The sequence below is a fragment of the Tenrec ecaudatus genome, chromosome 6 (genome assembly GCF_050624435.1).
Source record: "Tenrec ecaudatus isolate mTenEca1 chromosome 6, mTenEca1.hap1, whole genome shotgun sequence".
Taxonomy (NCBI): Eukaryota; Metazoa; Chordata; class Mammalia; order Afrosoricida; family Tenrecidae; genus Tenrec; species Tenrec ecaudatus.
In genome coordinates, this window is record NC_134535.1 from 102,289,446 (window position 1) to 102,301,891 (window position 12,446).

A 12,446-nucleotide genomic window follows, 5' to 3' on the forward strand; every position below is an offset into this window, starting at 1 on the left:
ATTATTGACAAAGATACTGTGTTATTCACCAGGCATTGTGCTGGACTCTGGGGATGCCAAGAGGAACGGGGCCCAGCTTCTGCCTAGAGAAACCTAGATGCGGTCGGGGAGATGTGTGCCTGACCAGTGCAAACCAGTTACTGTTGTGAGAGGTATGGACAGGTGCTTTGGGGGAGGAACAAGTTCGAGAAAAAGATGGCTACTGAATAAAGATGTATGTCTAGGCAAGGATCTACTAGTTAGCCTACTTACGAGCCTGTGGAAAGGAGTCTAAGCAACATATTTAAAATTTTATATAAGCCTTTGAATTCGATAAACCTGGATGGTTTCATGCGATGCTGGAGCCACTTAGCACGCTAGCCTTTATTCTGAACTTCTAAGTCCTTGGAAGACATAAAAAATCAATCATGTTTTTCCCCCAAATAAGATTGAAAAATTCTTCTAAAAATGATGCTTCAAAGTCATTACAATTTGGATTTTAAGAACATGAATTCTGCAGTCAAGTAACCTAGGTTTACATGTGGCATGTACCACTTTCCACATGTGTAATTTGGAATCTCAGTGTTTTCCTACCTCAATTTCCTCATCTGTAAAATATGTACAGCAATATTATTTACTTCATGCCATAGTTGTGAAGAGGAAATAAGGAGATGAATATAAGTTGCCTAGACAGGTCTCTTGTGCAGAGAAAGTTCTGAAACTATTATTTCTTTAATCCCCATCTAGCAGACTTGATGTGTCCTGAGGCATTCCATCTCACCATCTTGCATTAGGACATGATAATCAGAAATGACTGAGCAGAAAAGAAAATGAAATGTTTTATTCACATTCTCCTCCAGCCATTATCTCACACAGCCATCCCAGTCATGTGTCACCCACAGTGACCTGTTAGGACATCTCAGTTTTCTGAGACTGAACATGGGAACAGCCACCGCCCCCACCCCTGCCACCCACTCACACACTTTGTACACTAGGAAACATGCTTCCAGAGATTAAGTGATTGACTACGAGTTGGTAGCAGTGTCAAGGCTAGAAATGGGGCATCTCAGCCCCCAATGCAGTCTATGTTCATTAAGGTAAACCTAGAAAAGGCACTTGATCAGTGTTGACAGGACCCACTCTGGGAGTTCACCGCGGGACATACCAAAGGTCAAGCTAACTAGCACCCAGTTACAGCTTGCTAATGTTATTTGCTCTTTTCTTACTCATAGAATAATACTGGAATGAAATGATTTAGGATTTCAGATATCTCTTTCTATCATGTAACTTATTTTTCCCAAAGGAAAATGTGTGTGAAACCCCACAGCAATTGCTTGTTTACAGAGAGGTTGTCAAGGGAGTTGATGTTCTGGTTCCTTTGAAAATAGTTAATACCTTAGGAGAGGCTAGATTGTACCACGGGTGAGGCTATAGTTCTGCAGTGGCCATGAATGAAGACTGCAACCCAGTCTTCTGTCTGAGCATGCTTTATTTTGAATAAGGAAGGATGAGAAAAATTCTGACACCCAGTGCTCTGGCTTTATATTCAAGGCAAGGCCTAGGCAGCTGGTGCCCAACTCTTCTGTATCCCTCTCCTACAGAAGCGAGTTCAAGAAAAACTCATTGCTGACAAGTGACTTGAAACAGATAACATATACTCGCCTTTCTAACCTCAGGACTGGCAGGGTCTTGTCCTGAGCCTCGATGCTCAGATGTGAGTGCTCTCTGGAGAGGCAAAGTGCTGACATGGGGCTCTGTATTTCTAAGTACTAACACACGCGCGCCTCTAACAATTACTCGCTCCTGGAGAGGTCTGAGGTGGCTGGTTTGAGTCTTTCGCTGCTGTTTCCTCAAACTGCCAAGAGCCAATGTGGACAGTGTCGTCAAGTATTGCCTAGAAACTTGCACTTCGACAACCCTCAAAGGCAATAAAGAAGGTAGGGAGGCGCAAGCACACTGAGAGACTCGCAGACTGAATGGCTCAATCCTTACAGCCACTAAGGTGCTTGCTTTACAGTAAGAGCTCCAAGAGGCATGTTTTGTCCCTTTCCATCTCTGTCCTCCAACTCTTTGTTCTCTGCCTGCTTTCAAACCCCACACAGAGGAGCGACACCCACCCCCCCAATATTCATATGACCTGAAGGAATGAACCCTGTCAACTGAGTTCCATTTCCCTAATGTGAGTTGTTGTAATAAGTTTAAGAGGCCACCAGAGGCCTCTGAGTTAGGAACAAATCACAAATCATCATAACGCTACACCTATTCCCATTTTATGACAGCAATACATCAAAAGCAGCCTCACAGTGCGGACACGAACGGCTGCGCTCACAAGTGCCAGGTTCTCGGAGATGCCAATGCTCAAACGTCTCTAGCTTTGCAGTGTAGGCTTTGGCTGCTGGAGGCTCAATTTTTCAATTAAGAAATTTTTTTTAAAATGAGAGAGAGAGAGAACTTCAGGTAAACCTGCCAAGCTACACAACGGAACGCTTGTTCTTTATGAATTTTATTTATTTATTTAACTAGACTTTTGTGTTCGTATGACTTTTCAAGAAAGTATTGGCTATGGAGCCCACTGAGAGTATTTAAACAAACTGTAATGTGACCTTCAGTATAAATGAAATGCAATTCTGAAGATGTTACATGGTTCGGTACCTTCGTGAGTGCTAAAATATGTTCAGCTTTCGCATACCAGTCACACGATCTTAGGTACTGGCTAACATTCCAGGTGACTTTGTGAAATATTTCCTGCATGCCCCTAGGCAGTGAGAGTGACTTAGGAAAAGGCTTGGTAATCCCCATCACGTTAACATTGCTGTTCACGGGCAGGCCATCAGATCTTTTAAAGTGCCGTTATCATTTGGTGTGTTATCATTTGGGTTTCAGAGAATATTTTATTTTTGCTTTACATTCACTCCCTAAAATAACTTAGCAGCTATTAATCATCAATAAAAAAGCAAGTGAGAATGACAGCTTTCCAACAATAAAACTCAATGATTATAGTTCAAAGTGTCTGGCTGGAAGTCTTTTATACGTGGATGCTGATAAACCTTTCAGGGGAAAACATATCCCTGGATTCTTTTCTTTTGCAAAACAAAATGTACTAAAATTACGTCACTTTTAATTCAAAAGCTGAACAATGAGGGGAAAAAAGACCCAAAACCAGTTTATACATTTGAATAATAGGTTAATGAAAATATTCCCTATACGATGGGTTACCGGAAGAATGGCCAAATCTGTCTGGGAGGGTGCGCAATGACAATGCTCTTTAGACTCAAGGATGGCGAGGCTCCATCTGTTTACTTTGGACACTTCATCTGGAAAGACCAAGCCTCCTGGAGGAGAACTAAAGTTTGGCAAAAATAAAAATAGAGGGGTTTTAAATGAGGGGTTTTAAAAAGAGGGTCTTTAAATGAGATATATTGGCACCGTGGCTGTAACACTGAACTCAAAGATACAAACAGTTGTAAGGATGGTTAGGGACATCTCATTCTGTTATACATGAGGTTGCTATGAGTCAGAGCCAAATCTAAGACATCTAGCAACAACAATGATCTAGGAATGAAGAAGGAGCCCTGGTGAAATAGTAGATTATCAGTTGGACTGCTCACTGTGAGGTCAGCAGTTCAAAACCACCAGCCACTCCATAGGAGAAGGACAAAGCTTTCTACTCTGGTGAAGATTTTCAGTCTTAGACACCCACAGGGGAAATTCTACTCTACCCTAGGGGGCCACTATGAGTTAAAATAGACTTCATGAAGTGAGTGAGAAATGAAAATAAAATTAAATAAATATCTAATTAATCAAGTAGTGACATCTGTTTCAACTGGACAATCTTGACTAGGGGTGGAATCACATCTGTTAATCAGGTCACAGCCTAATGCTGTGTCCTTGGGGGTATGACTTTCTTATAAGTGGGGATCCTGGGGCCCTCTGTCTCTCCCTTTCACCTTCCTGCTTGCTGGCTACCCTGAGAGCTGCCCAGGCCCTGCCATGTCCTACGTTCTACCGACCTTGGAGCCACCGGACTGCGCTCAGTGCCCTATGATGGTTTTGCATGCTGCCTTATTGCATGTGGCTGTGTGAGTCTGGAGAAGGACTTATGGAATTGAGTTGGTCTTGGCTGGGGTGCTTTCTTGATATATAAATTCTTCATTATACAAAGCTCTTTCTTTGAGAGTGTAACTGGATTCGTTTTTCGAGTCAAATCGGCTTTAACACAGATACCATCGGATTAAGTTCACTCTCGTGTCCGTAATCAAACTCTTGTGCTGGAAACTCCCCCTTCGTAATCCATGTCCATGGCTGTGGTCAGTGTTTCCTTCACCAAGTCTTAATACCCCGGCTTTACTCTACTCCCTAATTTAGCCTCTCATCCTCTCAGGCAGCTTATCACAATCTCCTCACTGACTACCTCTTGCTATTTCTAGGCCACCAATCTCTTGTGCAGAGCCCTATCAAATGAAACTTTCTAAAGCTCCGCTCTCCTCTCTTACTACTATAGCCAGTTAAGAATCCACAATGGTTACCTAACATTTTTTCCAATGAACCTTGACCATCAATGTGGCTGCAAGGTCAAATACACGTTCACAAGTACAGGAAGGCCTCAGAGAAGGCTCGCTCTTCCTGGGCTCATCGAGATCCCTGGACTGGTCTAGGACAGCCTGATTTTAGGTACGTTCTATTTCTTAAACTGCAAAGTAGGCTCTGGAAAATTGATTCATTCTAATAACACATGCAAAGATAATTATACCAGGGCACAGAATTATTAATTTCCAGTGGGTCAACCACCAGGGTTGGGAAGGACTGGTCAGATCTCAACCAGACACGCCCTTCCTGGTGAGTAGCTCCCCTCAAGAGACCAAACGGTTTCTCAGAGGGTGTGTGGGAGCAGAGAGTCGGAAAAAGGAAATTGATTGCTGCCTGAAGGAAATATGCGTCACTCCCACACCTAATGTGTTGACCTTCTCCACCCAAGGGACAACTCAGAGTCCAAAGAAGGAGAATAACCCTTATCAACTCAATCAAAGCATCCATTTCCTTGGAGATTGGTGAAGAAACCCTGCTTGTGTGTTTATTTGATTGTTTATGGCAGTTTCCTATGCTTAAAAACAAACAACACGCTAAAACCCATGGACTTTTTAGGTGCTGTCCAGTCAATGTTGGACCTTGGATCTCAAGGTCCGTTGTTCAAACCCACTAGTAATTTATGGGAGAAAATGGAGTCAATCTGCTCCCATGAAGATTTGTAGCACTGGAAATCCTACTTAGGGCTGCAAGGAGTCAGGGTCTGCTCAAGAGCAATGATTTGATGTGGCTCTTAATGAGGTAAGAGTTCATCAGCAAGGTAGCCTTAGACTGCAATCTGTTTACTCTTAAGCAACACAGGACCCTTGAACAGCATGGAACCACCTAAGTTTGCTTTTCTCATTCCTCTTACTAATGTGAGTTCAAGTATTATTGTGAATATGTACTTAAAGCCACAGAACCGTTAAATATTATTTAGGGTCAGGAAGATTTCACCAGAGAAAGTAGCTAGTGAGGGTTTTGTAGCCAGGGAATAAGATGCACAAATTGAATTTTCGTTCTGGGCTATGCACTATGTCAAGTGCTTTTCAGGGAAAAATAAAAAGATTTTAGGACAAGTTAGTAAACATATTTATGACTTAGGAGTAGGCAAAATTCAATAATAGACGCAAAATGCATAAACATGAACATTTTTAGAATTAGTCTATTAAATTTAAAAACTTCTATTTTTAAAAACATTGAAAAACAGAAACATACTAACAGAGTGGAAAATCTAGTTGCCGTGTGTGTGAGTATTCCAACAAAAGGCAAAATGCAGAAATATAATGGATTTATAACTTAATGTAAAACTACTGAGAATGCAAGAAGAAAATGTAAGAGCGTGAGCAGCAACTTGACCAAGAAGGATCTATATAAATTGTCAATTAACCTCTCATGAAGGTCCTCTGATTCATGCCTCTGCTAGATTGCTCACTAGGATGTCTTCAAAGATAAGGTCCAATCAAAAGAGTGGCTTTCTTTCAAGGTTAACTTCTGTGTCAGTTAAATTCAAAGGAGAGAGGGAAGCTCAGAAGCCACAGTTTTGAGGAGTTTACAAAAGGGTAACCGTGATAGATTTTTTAGAAGATATCAGATGATTAAGGTTTATTAGGAAGAAGTATTGAGAAAATTGAAAAATTGCACTGTTGAAAAAATAGGCCAGGAATTTTCTTAGATTCCGTCCCCCTCACAACCCTCCATCCCCCCCGCACCATCAGTACAACGAACCTGTTCATTGTTTGAGGCTGTCTGACCCTGGAGAACATCCTTGGAAAACCTTCTTCAGACTTCTCTTAGTTCCCATGACCTGAAGAACATTGAAAAGGAACATGATTTAAATCGCGCCAGTATAAGAAACTGCTGTTTGTGCTTAGTGTACATGACAGAGTGCAGATTTCTTCAGGGAAGGTTAGAATGAGGTGACTAGGCCTAGATGGAGGATATGGGGAGAAATAATAGATATTTTTATATTTTTGTTTATTAGGGGGTGCCTGGTTTTGGGGCCATACTTTTTGACTTCCTCTTTCATGTATGTACACCAAAGATCATATATTGAAAAATGTTTATGGTATCACTGTTTGTTGTAGTCAGAAAAAAAGTAAATCACTCAAATGCCCATTAAGAGTAAAATAGGTAATTAGTTTGATATATTAATACAATAAAATATTATCTAGCAGTGAGAATGAACTGTCATATCTCTAGTCTAAAACATGAATCAAGCTCATAAATATATTATTGAGCAAATAATTCCAGATATGAAAGAGTCCATATTGTGTGATGCTAGGTTTTTCAAGGACAGAGACAGACAATGCTATTAGAAGTCAGAATAGTAGTTATCCTTTGATGGGAGACAGCTATGACATAGACAGAGGACCTTCTGGGATTATGATAATATTCTTTTTCATTTTATTCCTGTGTTCAGTTTATGCAAATCCATTGGACTGTGCATCTAAGATAAATGCCCTTTTCTATATGTGAGTACACTTTAATAAAATGGCAAAGAAATAACCAATGTTGTTGTTAGATGTAATCAAGTTGGCTCCAGCCCAGAGGGCCCCTATGAAGAACAAAACCAACCCCGCACAGGCCAGTGTCATCCTTGCAATCGCTCTGGGTCTGAGCCCCTTGTTGCAGTCACTGTGTCCGTCCATCTCAGTGAGGGCCGTCCTCATCTTTGCTCCTCCTCCACTTTACCAAGCACGATGTCCTTCTCCAGGAACTGGTCTCTCTTGACAACACGTCCAAAGTACGTAAGACGAAGTCTTGTCATCCTTGCCTCAGGAGCACTTTGGCTGCAGTTCTTCCATGATTGACCCCTTGGTCCTTTTAGCAGTCCATGGTACTTTCAATATTTTTCTCCAGCAGCATAATTCAAATGCATTGATTCTTCTTCAGTCTTCCTTATACAATCTACAGCTTTTATATACATATAAGATGGTGGAAAATGCCATGACTTGGGTCAGTCATACGGTAGTCCTCCAAGTAACCTCCTTGCTCTTCAGTACTCCATGAGGTCTTTTGACCTGTTGATTGCTGTTTTGGTGAGCACTGATTGTGGAGTCATGCTTCATAAAAATCCTTGAACTTCAGTCTGTTCTCCATTTATCCTTATGTTACCTATTGGTCCAGTTGAGGCCTCTAGCCATCTTTGCATTGAATTGCAATCCCTACTGAAAGCCATAATCCTTGATCTTCATCAGTAACTGTTTCAAGTCCTCCTCACTTTCAATAGGCAAGGTTATGTCATCTGCATATTTCAGGTTGTTAGTAAGCCTTCCTCCAATCTTGATGCCACACTCTTCTTTGTACAAGCCAGCACCTCTGATGATTTTCTCAGCACAGATGGAACAAGTGTGGTGAGAGGATACAGCCCTCTTTTACACATTTCCTGATTTTAAACCATGTGATATTCCCTTGTTTTATTCGCACAAATACCTCTTGATCCATGTACAAGTTCCAAATGAGTGCAATGATGTGCTCTGAAATTCCCATTCTTCTCCAGCGTGTCCATAGTTTATTATGGTTCACACAGTTGAATGCCTTTGCATAGTCACAATAATCAATAGTTTAAGTTTACTCAAAAGGGTAATAATTTAAAATTAATATTAGATGGGAATACTTTTAGTTCAGTTGCAGTTGACAGAAAATTAAATATAGCAATAACCACAGTAGAAACTCATTTCTCTTTCATTTACATGAAATTCAGAGGTAAATCTTCAACAATGAGTGTAACTAGTTTCCTAATTACCATGCTTTTTCTCCCTTGCTATTTCACTCTTTCTCTCTGCCATGATCCCAGACGGTTGCTGAAACACTTGTCTTCATGGTTGCTAGGCAATCATGAGGAAGGAGAGAGGGATAAAGAAGGATTCACCCTGTCCTGCATGGATCCATGCAGGAAGATGCGCGTGATACTTCATTGCAGGGTCATCTCTATTTGCAAGAGGCATTAGGAAGTGTAGTTTGTATTCCAGGTGATACCATGCTCGACTGAAATCCAGGTCCTAATTTCCTACAAAAGAAAAGCTGAACGTACATTGGGGACAATGATAGAGTTCTGTAATTCTACAGAAATTTCATCTGGCCATCTCTTTCTTTAGTCGTATGCTTTCCTCTAGAACAGCTACCAACAAACTTTTAAAATTAAGGGTCAGAAGGTAAATATTGAGAATTTGATGATTAACAGCCTTTAAAATGACTAATCTCTGCCTTTTTAACCCCAAAGCAGGCATGAACAATGTGAAAATTAATGGTTATGGTTGTGTTTGGGTAAAACTTTATTTTCAAAACCAGGTTGTGAGCTAGATTTTCTACTCATGTTGCAGATGCTCCAGCAAGTCAACAAGCCGCAGGAAGACAGACAGAGTACCAGGCATTTCCACCACTATGCTTCGAGGCTCTAGCGTGTGATCCTCGATCAAAAATATTGAGTAAGATATTTTCAAGGTGTTATAATTATTTATATTAAAACTCATTCAAAGGAAAATAAAAGGGTCAAGTTAAATATTTCCAGGAGAAGAGCTAGGAGTCAAGTTTAATGAGAAACAAAGATGTGGGAAACAAAGATAAAATAAAAAAAGAATAATTAAGTAATTTGCTAACATTCTGGAGACTACTCTTAGATGCAATAGCATTTTACAAATGCAGAACCAGCAAAAATATCTCACTCTTTACTCCCTTCGTGGTGTCAGATTATGTTCAGTTAGAAGAAATGTTACTAGAAAATAATATCTAGAAAAGGTATTAGTTCTCCAGGTTAAAGATAGTAAATAAATGTGTTCTAAATTTGAGTGAAGCATAATTTCATTTGTTTCAGGGTCAGCTCCCTCGGCAGATTCAGCCCTCCCTCTCTGAAAGCGATCCAAGGAAACTCTGTCTGCCCCCTCTCTCGACGGTCTACAAATAGCACCGAGCAAGATGCTAACGAAAAGAGAAAATTGTTTCCATTTATTTTGCTTTCAGAAATGCACTTAGAATGGTCTGTGCCAGAGTTGAACTATATAAAATAAAAACAAAAAACATAACCCCCGAAATAACTCTTCAAATGATAACCAACTGCATTTTGTATTTTCATAAAATTACTGTATTTCTGTAAAAAAACAGAATTTCCATTTTTCCAATCAAGGAGCTGAGTTTCTAAAGCTTCCTGTGGTCTATTTACGTTTCCTACGGTAACCTGCTTAAGCAAGAGACCAAGGAAAATATGAAACTTATTATTTTTAAAATTTCATTTCCCTTTTTAAAGGAGCCTCTGTATTTTCCTTACCTCATTAAACCCCAGAGCCAACAATTCCCAAATATAAATGAACAACGATGATTATTATAAACATTATTGTTAATTTTCATCTGTCATCTATGGCAAGGTATTATGCATTGAATACTATCATTATTCCCCCTTTCCCCGCTTAAGAGAAATTAACTGGGAAAGTAGGAGAGCGAGATCAATGTAAACGTTTATGAACTGAAGCTGAAGGGTCCTTTAAGAGACTGGCAAGTACCAAGAGAAGCATAGCTACAGAGGTCCTAAGGCAAAGAGGGCAGGGAATCAAGACCTTGGAGAGCTGCATTCACTCACTCACTTTTGCTGTTAGGTCCCATCCAATTGACTCTAGTCGTCATCACCCAATTAGACAACAGACCAAAACATTACTTGGGCCTGTGTTACCCTCGAAATGGGTCTTCTATTTGAGCCCATGGCTGTTGCGTGAGTGCATCTTGCTGAGGGTCGTCCTCTTGCACACTGATCTCCTATTTTACCAAATATGACATCCTTCCATGGGAGATGAGGGCAACCCTTGCCATCTTTACTTTTAAAGAATATTCTGGTTGCTTTTCCTCCCAGATCTGTTTGCCCTTTGGAGAGGCTGTTGCATAGTCCATAGTTTTCACCAACACTATACGTTAAAGGCCCCAATGCTCTGCTCTTCCTTATTCATTGCCTGGGGTTCACATAAATGGCAGGTTAAAACACCGTGGTTTGAGTCAGGTTCACATTAGTCTTTGAAGCGACAACTTTGCCACTTCACACTTTAAAGAGATTGTTTGCAACAGTTTTGTCCAATGCAATTAGCCCAAAGAATTTTTCCCACTGTTTCTATGAGCATTGATTGTGAATCCAAGTAAAATAAAATCGTTGACAGCCTCACATTTTTCTTCATTTATTGTGATATGGTCATACATCTCCGTTGTGAGGATTTTTATTTTCTTTATGTTGAAGTGTAATCCATATTGAGTGCCAAAATCTTTTATTTTTATCAGTAAGTGCATCACATCCTCTTCACTTTCAGTAAATATGGTTATGCCCTCTGCATATGGCAGATTATTAATGAATCATCCACCTACCCTTATGCCACATTCTTCTTCAATTTATCACATTATACATTTAACATACAGGTTGAATAAGTATGGTGAAAGGCCACAATTCTAACACACACCATTCCTCATTTTAATAAATGAAGTATCTCTTTCTGTGTATTGATGGCTTCTACTTGACTTTGCTGGTAGAGGGGGAAAGGCAAGATTGTTAGTTATAAAGTTACAGCCCCAGGAGAGTTACTCTTAAGACTTTGGATTGTTGTCGAAGAAACGGTGAAAGATAGGAACTGGAACATCATGAAATAAATTATTTTGAGAGTGTTCAAGATGTCCCCACATCCTCTGGGAAGTAACAGAGTGGGGACACTTCTGAAACAGAAACTTTAACATAGTTCTGCAGAGTCTTTCAGCTTTCCCCATCTGTTATGATACCCTCAGTTGTCACATTCACCTGAAAATGACGCTTCCAAATGAGGACTTCTTGTACTGGGTAAATCTGCTGTAGAAGGCCTCTTTAAAATGTTGAAAAGCAAAGATGTTACTTTGAAGACTAAGGAGCTCTTGGAACAAGGCATGATATTTGTAGTTGTCTCATATGCAGGTGAAAGTTGGACATGGAATAAGGAAGACCAAAGAAGAGTCAGTGTATTTGAATTATGATTCTGGGGAAGAATAAGGAAAATATCATGGATTGCCAAAAGAACGAACAAATCGGTCTTGGAAGAAGTACAGCCAGAATGCTCCATAGAGGCAAAGATGGTAATGCGGCAAACCAGCTACAGTAATCCCATTTTGTTGACTGCTAGGTGACCTTTACCCCCTCACCCCCTCTTCCTCTCCCTTCTTGGGAAGCCCCGTGGGTGATTGTTCCTGAAATGTACCTTGCTCACTGGAACCAGGATGTGGTTCATAAGTCAAGATTAAGTGTGCTATTCTTGCTTTTGCACTGCCTGCCTGCTTCATAGGAAGGTCCCTATGGGGCTTTTGCCTTGGTAGGGTGCTTGTAACTTCTTTGGGGACTGCGGAGTGCATTCTCTCTCTGCAGCCAGCTAGCCTCCTTAAAGACTCCTCAATTTTTGCTGGACATTAGAGTGGTCATCACTGATTTGAACCCACAATAGGGACACTTCGGCTCACTTACTTTGGACATGCCGTCAGGAGAGATCTGCCCCTGGACGAGAACATCATGCTTGGCAAATCAGAGGGCAATGAAAAAGAAGACAGCCCTTAACAAGATGAATTGACACCGTGGACACAATAATGGGCTGAAACGTAAGAATAATCGTGAGGATGGTGCAGGACCAAGCAGTCCTTCGCTGGGTTGTCGACAGAGCCACTATGAATGTCATCTGACTCCACAGGTGGAACAACAAAAACACAGTGACTGAGTTGTAGGACTGCAGTAGAATTCACATGGCCCTCGATCTTAAAAGTGATACGAGCCATTTACAAAAACACTGCTCAAACTTACAATCTTGCATTGAAGTATCTCATTCCCTCTGTTTTGTTTCTCAAAGAGATCATTAAGAGATCTTTGGCCTTGGAAATACAGTGACTTTTTTTGTGACCAAAGCTAAACACATTCAGAA

At 40.6% G+C, this 12,446-nt stretch overlaps 1 long non-coding RNA gene across 1 annotated transcript in view; it reads left to right on the forward strand.

Annotated features, from left to right (window-relative positions):
- LOC142451121 (uncharacterized) overlaps positions 1-10,671 on the forward strand; it is a 39,153-nt gene extending 28,482 nt beyond the window's left edge. Inside the window, exons 2-3 of the long non-coding RNA XR_012784972.1 lie at positions 8,868-8,972; positions 9,359-10,671. This is a non-coding gene — a long non-coding RNA (uncharacterized LOC142451121). The remainder of the gene's footprint in view (positions 1-8,867; positions 8,973-9,358) is intronic.
- The last annotated feature ends 1,775 nt before the right edge of the window (positions 10,672-12,446 follow it).